This window comes from Haemaphysalis longicornis, unplaced genomic scaffold, assembly GCF_048455015.1.
Source record: "Haemaphysalis longicornis isolate Haplotype H1 unplaced genomic scaffold, Haemaphysalis longicornis Haplotype H1 scaffold_1, whole genome shotgun sequence".
NCBI classification, from domain to species: Eukaryota; Metazoa; Arthropoda; class Arachnida; order Ixodida; family Ixodidae; genus Haemaphysalis; species Haemaphysalis longicornis.
The window spans coordinates 250,660,116-250,670,521 of NW_027526203.1; positions in this window are offsets into that span (position 1 = coordinate 250,660,116).

Here is a 10,406-nt window from a genome sequence, read left to right on the forward strand (position 1 = left end):
ATTCCTAAAGCTGAGTCGGGGTAATCTGTGTTACGTGGGCGACACACATGACTTATTTCGATAATCCCTCTTTTTGCTCCAAACGTATCCAGAATTGTTGAACTTGATTAAGCTCGTCGGGTATTAGGGGTACCAATTCGTTGCTTTGTCGTTTGGTTCTAGCGATGAACAGAAAAACCCGATCCGTGACTCTGATTAGCTTTGAGACTTTGTCGTAGTGTTCCAGATTGGTTACAGCCGACTCAGCAGTTGGCAATGTTGCCGCTGGCAATGATCTTGTTTTCTTTTTTTACCTCTAGTTCGGTTTCACCAAATCTCGCTTTCGGAACCACTCGAGCCTAGTCCATGTCTGCGGGACAAATCCACAGTGCTCTCCTCCACTACAGCCCGTTCGTGGCCAGCTGCATGGCTGGGATCCCGCGTACTGGATTTTCTTTCCCCGGATAATGTCTACATACGAACTTGCCCGCGAGTTGTTGAATTTCAGTGACTCAGTCGCGCACAAACGGCTTCCAGCGGTCAAAGTATTCATGAATCCAATAGAGTGCTGTTGTTCCATCCGTCCATAGATAGATGCTTGAAGCCTGTTGCTCGAGGGCTTCCAAAATATAGTGATACAAGCGACCAGCAAGCAGTCATGCCATCAGTTCCAGTCTCGCCAGTGTAATGTCCTTACCTGGCGCCACCCTTTATTTTCTTACTAGAATTGTCGAACTTGTACCGTTTTTACCCTCCAGAGTGAGGTAGGCAACTGCTCCATGCGCCAGTGGACCGCCATCGGCGAAAATGTGAAGGCAGTCCTGCCTCCCTCCATTTGTTTCCGATTTGCAGTACCGGGGTACTTGGACCTCAGGGAGATATTGTAGTCAGTCTAGATACTCCTTTCTGGCCACAGTGATATTGTCAGGTAGCGTGTCCAAGTTGATGCTTTTACGCCACAGTTCGTGGGACAGGACCTTGGCATGTATGATGAAGGGAGAAATTTAGCCACCCTAGTGGGTCACATATCCATGCCATTCTTTGTAGCATCGGCGATTTTGTGAATGGTTCTATGCCATGAAGGCAATCCATGCATGGATAGAATGCTAACTGGTCAGCACACGGGTCCCATGTAAATCGCAAAACCTTCAGCACTCCCGACAAATAACCGAGATGAATGGTAGCCAGGGAGTGACACGGAAATCGCTGGCGTAGCATTTTGCTCTTGGATGACCATTTGTTACGTTTCTTTTTTACTGCTTCGTATATTTCAGTTGCATTGTTGTAGAGCTTCACTGCAGCTTTCTGGCTTTCAGCTTCCATGAGCACGTCATCCGTGTATGCCTCGCAGTTTGAAGGTAGTGCTCTTCGTGTTTCTTTAAATGGTGTTGAAGCGTTGCAGAAAGTAGAAATGGGTTAGCCATCGTTCTGAAAGGGACGTGCGTCATGCAGCAAGACAAAACTGGTGAAACTGGTTCACCCAGTTTTGGTGTTGCTTGAAACCACAGAAAACCCAACCACCGATCTTAACCCAAGCTTTAAAAATGCTTGTTTGATATCTGACCCCAGCGACAGTTCATGTCTTCGGTAGTTCAGAAATAGGGTGAATGCACTGGGCTTTTGACCGTGCGGCGATGCTACCTGCGCGGCGGTAGCGACACCATTTCCACGGTTGCATTCTGCCATGCAGACAGCACGGTTCCTGACGGGAAACATGGTTTCCGGCGTGGTGTTGGCAAGAACATTCGTGTGGTTTTTTCTGTGTGATTCATGTGTTTGTGAATGCCTTGTCGCAAGGAGTAGTCAGAATTGTTTTCGTTTCGAAATTTCAGACTGCGCTGTTCATGCTTCCACAACCGCAGACCCGAAGCAGGCCGCACAAGAAAAAGCAAGCGTGTCCCTTTTTTTGTGTGTTTCAAAGCGATAGCTAGAGCAGTGCATGAAGACGGTCTGACTTCATGCAATGAATTCGCAGAGAAGTTATCGATGATGGGGCTAATTAGTCCCGAATCTGGCGCGCCCATTTCATTACAGGTGGATAACACGGGAGTCACAGCTTGCACACGCTTGAAACATTATGTATTACGGTAGCCGGCGTACTTTATGGGTGAGGCAAACCGGACTGGGCACCCAGCCACAGCCTGGCCTACTTCCAGTGTTATGAGGTGAATGCATTTATATGAAATGCCATTTGTCAGGTGATTGTGGGCATCCAAATTTTTTGTCACCTTCGACTGTTCTCTAATGACCACGCGTGCACTGTGGTAATGCACTAAAGCTTGACGTTGGCTATACAATTTGACTACTTCAAAAACAGCACAGAGATGAAGACATATGGAGTGACAAACTAGAGCGGTTTTGTTTATCACTTGACTCTGCGCTGTTTGTGAAGAATTCAAAACGTGTTCCATAATCTTGTTCTGCTTATAATTTCCGCTTCGTCTACACCGGAAAGAAAGCACTTGAAAATAATTGGTGGAATCTTTGTCAATGCCGCCGCACCGAATTTTATCCCATACATATCTTGCGATCGTTTCCACCCTTGAACCTCTGCGTAATTGCTCACCTTCATTGGGAGCTTTGGTGGAGGATAGTCACGTGTTCAACGCACCAGAACACTGTCACAAGAGCACCTGACCATCTCTCATACTCCACATAAAGCGCGCAGCATGCCTGGGTGGCACTGTAAAGCTAGCGCTTTGTCTCACACGCCGTCACCACATCAAATATGGCCGCAGCCTTGGGTGGAGAAATTTTCCCAACTCGAGTCGCGGTCGTTTCAAGCAACCCAAAAATAAGAAAATCAGCGCATGGGGATCACACTGAGATACCGTAAAGTGGAACGCGTTATCTGCACCTGTCCAACGGTTGGACAGGTGCAGACAGCGGTGCAGAGAGCACTGAGTAATGTTTCAAACATGTGACAAAGTGTGAGGTGAAAGCTTCGACGCCTGCCCTATAGATTATGTAGCTGGTCCCAGATGGTTCTGGTTAAATTCCCAGCTGGGCTCAGCTGGGCCCAGTTGGGACCAGCTAGTTCTAGCTGATAATTTAACCATAAACCAGCTGGGACCACCTACCATTTTTTCTCGGGCGTCCTTCCCGCCTGAAATGAAACTGGTGCAATGGATTCGGTACTGATTAGCCCCTTCGTCGATAACTTCTTTGCAAATTCGTCGCATGTAGTCGGACCGTTGTAACACTTCTCTAGCCTTTGCTTCAAAACAGAAAAAAAAGCGATACGCTCGCTTTTGTCGTGCAGCCTGCTTCGGGTCTTCGGTTGTAGGAAGCGTGTACAGCGCAGTCCGGAATTTCGACGCGAAAGCAATGCTGAGGACCACTTGTGACAAGGCATTCGAAAACCCACGAATCACGCAGAAAATAACACCATTCACGAAGGTTCTTGCCAACACCACACTTCAAACCACATTTCGCATCAGGAAACGCGTGGCCCGCACAGCAGAAGGCAACCTTACAGATGGGATCGGCGCAGCCAAGCAAATAGCGCTTACAAAGTTGTTGACAATTTTTGGTGAGTTACTGTGCGATGAGGTGCAAAAAACCACCTAAAGCTTGTGGGAGTCACGTGCAACAGCCTGGTGTGGCATCTAGTAAACGGCATCGGCGTCACTCGTACTGTCCATAATACGTTCTGCTATCCCTAGCCGGCCATAGTTTCTGATCACAGCATTGGTAGTCCTGACACAAGCCTGGGGAGCTTAGAAAGTGCCTTGTCAAGTGGTGTAGGGGCTCCAAGCAGTCTCGTTATTGTGGTGTAGTGATATTAGCTCCCAAGGAAGTGCGACCTCCTAATGTCCATCCATTTGTTTGATGGTCTCCCTGGAAAATTTAAGGGTAGGATGTTGGCGCTTCGTTTCCTCGATGTCGTTTACTCCATTTGATTCCAGTGTCCAGAACTTGGTCACCACATCCGCCGCATTTATTCTGATGACAGGCATTTGCAGCATCACTGTTTTCGCGCAGTGGGAAGCTACCTGAAGGGCTGCCACTCATACCATTGTGCGCTGATCTAATCCAGTTCAATTCTTGTTAATTTTACATACATCTGTTGTGACGTTGGCGTTTAAGGTCCGTCACCGTTCCTTAGTTCAATTGCTTGAATTGCTGCTGTTTGATCTGGAGAGTCTTGCTTTTTCGGTCACCATCCATCTGCTGCTACATCCATGCCAAGCATTGCATGATGCAGGCAGTGTGCTCCAGTACTAAGGTATATTCTTTCTCCAAGTCGTCCTCAGAAATGAGGGGCTCGATCTCGTTGTTGACAGTGTCCAGCTCCATCCGCATAGAAGTCAGGCATGCATGCAGCACTCTCGATTCGTTGTGCGAGGCTGCCTAGAATTCCCTGTTGCAGGCAAGGTAGTCTCACACAGGTAGCCTCATACCTTGCATGCACCAGAGCCTGTGATGCAAATTTGCTGCTCTCATTCCTAATCCATAAGGCTATACCTTGCGAGTTCTGTCCAGTATCAACAGCGTAAGCGTTCCCCTAGACTAGGCTAGTACTCTCAATGCCACTGTTACAATTCTCTGCCAGTTGTAGCAGTCCTAATAAAATGACGTTTTTTGTAGTGCATGCACCATATGAATACCACTTAATGCTTTTAACATTAGGGTGGAGGTCTAGAGAAGCAGAATATACCATTGTGCATAACAGCTGGTTCTGGTACGTCACTAAACTTAAAACCTGTTTCCTCGAACCACATGCGTGTTGAGAAACTGTGGGCTGAACTTTCCGGACTCAACATGACTTCTGATGTCATAATGTGGGCTAGGGTTCCTGTGAGAGCATGTTAACGTTAGTTCACTTCCCAAGCTGCGCGAGCGCAGTTGATGTCCCGCAGCTCTCAAAAAAGTTGCCCAATGAACGCTTCTAACTCGCCATGATATTCAGTGGTAGCCGGCTAAAGAAAAGCGGCAGAAGGTTTCAGGGCCTTGGAAGAATGTTTCTGTACCCCCTGCTCGGTAGGCGATACCTACTCTCGCCAAACCTTCCTCTTGTGTACTTTTATTTTTTTAATGTGACAGAAGTGTTTAGCTGTGTCACACACATGTTGTTCACCTGCATGCAAAACACAGATATTGAAGTAGAGGTGTGAAAATTTCTGACACATTGAATACTTTGCGAATACTGTTTGCTATTCGATCTGCAGCGTACTTTTATCTTTCAAACTGTTCAATGTTTCCAAGCGTTAAAAATTTGGGAATAATATAGCAGTAAAAGTTGGCTCTGCCGCATGACATTGAAACTTTAGAGCTTCACTGCATGGCATGCCCTCTCGGGTTGACGTTTTGCATGACGCCGAAGTAGTGCAAAAAAGCTTAACACGTGGTCATACTATTGGAAAGATCGACATTTGGGCGAGTTGGTACTGGTTGAGCATCTTCAAACAACAGCGTAAAAACACAGACACTAGAGGAAGAAAATGACAGGACGATGATGTACTCACAACTAATTTTATTGAAAGCGCAACAACACATAAGTACTACAACCTAAACCCATGTTCCCACCCATCATGACGTGCAGCAGATATCTCAACCTGGCCGATCTATTTTCTCTCATGTAGTGCTATCGACAGTTCACTAATGCACAAATCACCTGTTTTTATGATGTGGAATGCCTCGATGATTTCTCTAGTTAGCTGATTGCCATGAACCGCAAGGATGGTGGAACTGCATTTTACTAGCGAAAAACAGACGCGGACGAAGAAGAAGTACACAGGACAATCGCTAGACTACAACTGAAATTTTACTTAGCATTCGTTATTTCAAGGGAGATTCAAAAGCATTTGAACCCCATCTGCGTTGATGACCAGTTTCGAATTCACAATTCCAGCGAGCTAGTTGAGGTGTTGCCGGACTTGGACAAGAAGGGGGCCAATTTTGCGTTCTCAATAGACGTCGAAGATTTGTTTTATAGTGTCCCTCAAAAAGAACTAATTGACGCCGTGACGTTGATTGAAGAAAGCGGACTGGTTCAGTTTCAGAATGCTAGCGGGATGTCCACTCAAGAGTTTATTATGTTTTAACGTTTTCTCTGGAGTCAACCTTTGTCGCTTTTAATGAGCAGTACTATGTGCAGAAAGATCGTGTCTGTATTGGTTCCTGCATTGCCCCAAAACTTAGTGAAATCTTTTTTAGCCGGTTGTGACAAACGCATTGCAGCACACCTCAACCACAGTATAGTTAAGTGTTTTAGATATGTTGTTGATTTTATTGTGTTTGGGAATGTGGACAGCCTTTAGGATAGAAGGGGTGTGATTGACTGTGTTTTAGATGTTTTTAAGACGTGTTCAAAGCAATTGAAGTTCACTTTTGAGGAACCTGATAATGAAGCCATTCAGTTTCTGGATGTGAAGCTATGTTTTACCGAGGGGCATACATGCTTGGCTCACCAACCGCGCTCAAAAAAGCAGATTCTGAATTACGCTTCGGCCCACTCCAAGTTGGCTAAGCGCGGCATAGCGGCGAACTGCCTGCGCGGTGCCCTGCCGAAGTCGTGCGCTCACAAGGTAGCTGGTAGTGTGCAAGCTCTAGTGGCGCGTCTGACGCATGCGGACTTCCCTTTGGAGTTGGTAGCTTCGGTCGCAGAAAGCCTCATCAAGGAGGTTAAAGCCGGTAAGGGCTCTCCAAGGGGAGAAAACACCAACCGGGACAGGCTGCGACGCGTAGCCGTGCCACACCTGCATCAGCTCACGCACCGCCTCAAAAAAGAGGGAAGAAAATGCGGCGTGGAAGTGCTGGCCACCGCGCCTGACAAGCTGATGCGGATGTGCCCCGCCGTAAACGAGAAACCACGCCAGTCTTGCACCAAAAAGCATGCCACCAGTTTTGTCACCTGCAAAGAAGGTGTCATCTACCGCATTCCGTTGTCCTGTGGCAAATGCTACGTGGGACAGACGGGGCGGTGTTTAAACGACAGACTGAGAGAGCACCGTGCAGCAGTTTCATCGCTTGCGGCGGGAGGCTGTCTGGCCGATCATTGCAAGCGGTGCCCTGGTTGTACGCCGGCGTTTGATAAAATACGTGTTTTACGATCTGGACATGACCAAACCAGTCGCGAGATTAACGAGGCATTTTTTATTTACAGGGAAGGAGTTAATTGTGTGAGCGCTCCTTCAATCACCCTTACAGAAAAGGAGATAGGCTTCCTACGAGGGCGCATGTGCGAGACATAGGCTGGCATGTGTGGGGTGGTGTAGGGGAAGGGCGTGGTGATTTTTTATCTTTGTTTCCCGGACGCTAAGTAAAATTTCAGTTGTTGTCTAGCGATTGTCCTGTGTACTTCTTCGTCCGCGTCTGTTTTTCGCTAGTAAAATGCAGTCAGATAACCAACTAGCCTAACTGTCTGCCTTAGATGGTGGTACCTTGACACAACGGCACACACCCGTGTTATGCCTGGTGATATGAGAATACGTCTTAAGTTTTAGTGAGTTGTTGTGTTCTAATAATCTAATAATAATACAACAACCGGTCCGATCGACATACGTGACCGCAGTCAAAGGGAATTTGATAGATAACCCCCATTTTACACTCGACAAACGGAGACCTGTGTTTAACAGATTTCGAAGATGTCATGCTATCACACTTAAAAGAAATGACCCAGTGTATACCAACCATGGTAGAGGCTTCAGAAGTGTCAAAGGCGGTGGCCCAAGACATCGAGGTTTTCTAGGCTTTAGCGCACCATTCGCTCAATTCTCATTTTTCTTCCACTCAGATTTTATGCGTACCAACTTTCAGCTTTTTGTCATGCTTGACGCTAGCCTCGTATAACTCAAGAAGATTAGAAAATAAACTAAAAAATCACTCCACAAAGTGAACACCCTCTTCCAAAAAGCTTACGCGGAGGCTGGGCGGACGGCATAATGCAGTCCGCCCATACTCTATGGAAGAGGACATGTGTCAACTTTTGTGCTACTGCCTGCAGCGTGCAACCCAACATGAAACGGCGAAAAGAACTCTTGTGTGATTGCTGCGAAAAAACTTTTTAGAACTGAATCATGCTGTGGCAGTCCTGCTGACACAGGGAAAGAGGCTCCTTTGCCTTTACCTCACTCCGGATTGGTCGAGGTTTTATTAATTTCAGATCCTCAGATCTTTTCTCCTAATACTGCCATTTTTTTATGTTCCGTGTTTATTTAATTTTATTCTCCGTCTTATTCATTGTTTCTACGTACTCTTTCCACATTTATTTCATTTTTTCACCTCACTGTGTTCACACCTATCTTATGCAGCAAGCAATGCCAATTGTGGGGCTAATGTCTTCACTATTCATTAAAGCTTTCTCCTTCAAATCCTTTATTTGTTTCCCCTTAAAACATGCGTGGGCCTTGTATCAGTCTGCGTGATGTACAACTACGCTTATTTCTCTATGACTCGGCAGAAGCAGGGATACAGTACGAATATATTTGATTACCTGGCGTCGTCTTTTAGGTTTACACGCAGGAGTTTATCTATTTCAACGTATTTTTCCCACTTTCCTTGGTGCTGTCTTAACCACCTTAACCGTCTAGTTACTGTATAAGTAATTGGCATGGTTCACAACGCAGTAAAGCTCATACTAGAACTCATCTACATTTTCTTCTTGATTATAAGCAACCCCAGATACCAAGCACTCTCTCCTGCTTTAGCAAAGTAGTTTTAAGAACATGGAGCCGCTTAAACTGAGCGTACTTTGAATCTAAGGCACCATCCCCATTTCAAGCATCCCGGAAGCGAAAAAAAAAAAAACGAAGTCTCGAGTGAGGAGAAAGGTTACCGATTTTCTTGCTTTGAAGGATTAAAAGATCTGAAATTAAAAATTTCCCACACTACCTAGCCATGCCTACCTTAAAACAGAACTGTGACTGTGTAAGTAACATGAAGCTCAATACACGGATTGGGAAGGGGGCAAGGTTTATGTGGCGTTCAAAAATACAGTACTTGTCCGTAGCCAGGTGTCGATGCTAGAGCTTCAAATGTTCGACCTGCATGTAAAAATGAACCAATTAAACAATCAGTCATTCAGTAACTCATTCAAACACTGATCGATTGATTCGAGGAGAAAATAGTGAGAAAAGTTAGTCAACCTTTCAATTCATCTATCAGAATCGAAAATGATCACTCATAATACCGCCATATTATTTTTTTCTGAACCTAAAATTTTCGCAAACACATAAGATCATTCCGCTTTTCTGCACCCACTTATCATTTAAAAAGCAAAAAGCTGTGCTAGCGCAGGAATGCAGAACAATAAGTCTATACAGTTGGTGATCATTTTCTTCTAAGCGTACAAAGGAACCTACGGGGCTGTACTTGAATAGGTGGATAAATGTAGACGAATGCGATGCGATTGAATGAGAAGGAAGCCTTTTCGGGCCACACTATTTGTCTTGCTTTCTAGTGCGGGAGAGAAAATATAACTAAATGTGGCTATTATCACCCCAATCATTGGTCTGTACTTACGGATACCTCGACAGCACGGAAACAGCTTAGAGCATGTTGAACTACTACGCGTGCGCCGAAACATGTGACGGCTGCTCATTGCTTCGCGCCAAGACAAATTCGGTGTCTGTGCCTAATGGGAGGGTCAGCCAGTTTTCAGAGGATGATTTGTCGTTCAGGAAGGAATGTAGAGCAGGTTGAGAATATTCCCAGTAGGTCGAAGGTTTTTTTGGGCACGTTTGGCATTTTGGGACACCTGAGGTTCAACTCATTTTGTATACACTGTGGTAGGAGGACGCAAAGTTTGTAATTGTCTCGGGATCAATCCAGCTTCTCTATTTATATTGAAACCAGGGTAGTAGTCCGTGGTGCACGCCATATTTAATTTCCGAGAAGGGGAAGGGACCCGCGTAACATAAAAGAAAATACTCTAGGAATTTTCAGTAGATAAGCTACACAACACTGCTCCAGAACGACCAATCAGGGGTACCCAAGTCTGCGTGCGTGACGAATGTCGAGGCCCAGCATGCAATCTGGGGGGAAATTGAATCTGCGCGGGACAACAGCGCAACGCTTGCATGAAGTTCTGTATTGCGCTATTGTTCCTGCGCAGATTAATGTCTCTTTTAGAGTGAATGCTGGGCGTGGGATATTCGGCCAACATCCACATATCGTCACGCCGATTAGTCGTTCTGGAGCGGTGTAGTGAAGCCGACCTACCGCGTATTTGTAGAATGCATAATAAGTTGTGAAAACAGTATTTAAAAAACAAAATACTTCAGAATGCAGGCAGGGGTGTGCTCTTTTCATAATGTTTACTTCCGCCAAGGGCATTCATATTGCTAATCTTCATGATGAGAGTATCAAAGCCGCAAATAGTTGCAAATAAATTCTGCTGCTTAAAGCCGCAAAAGGCTTTAAGCAGCAGAAAAATTTAGGAGTATTATGTTTCTTTGACAGGCCAACCCAGTGGCCTGCTCGAT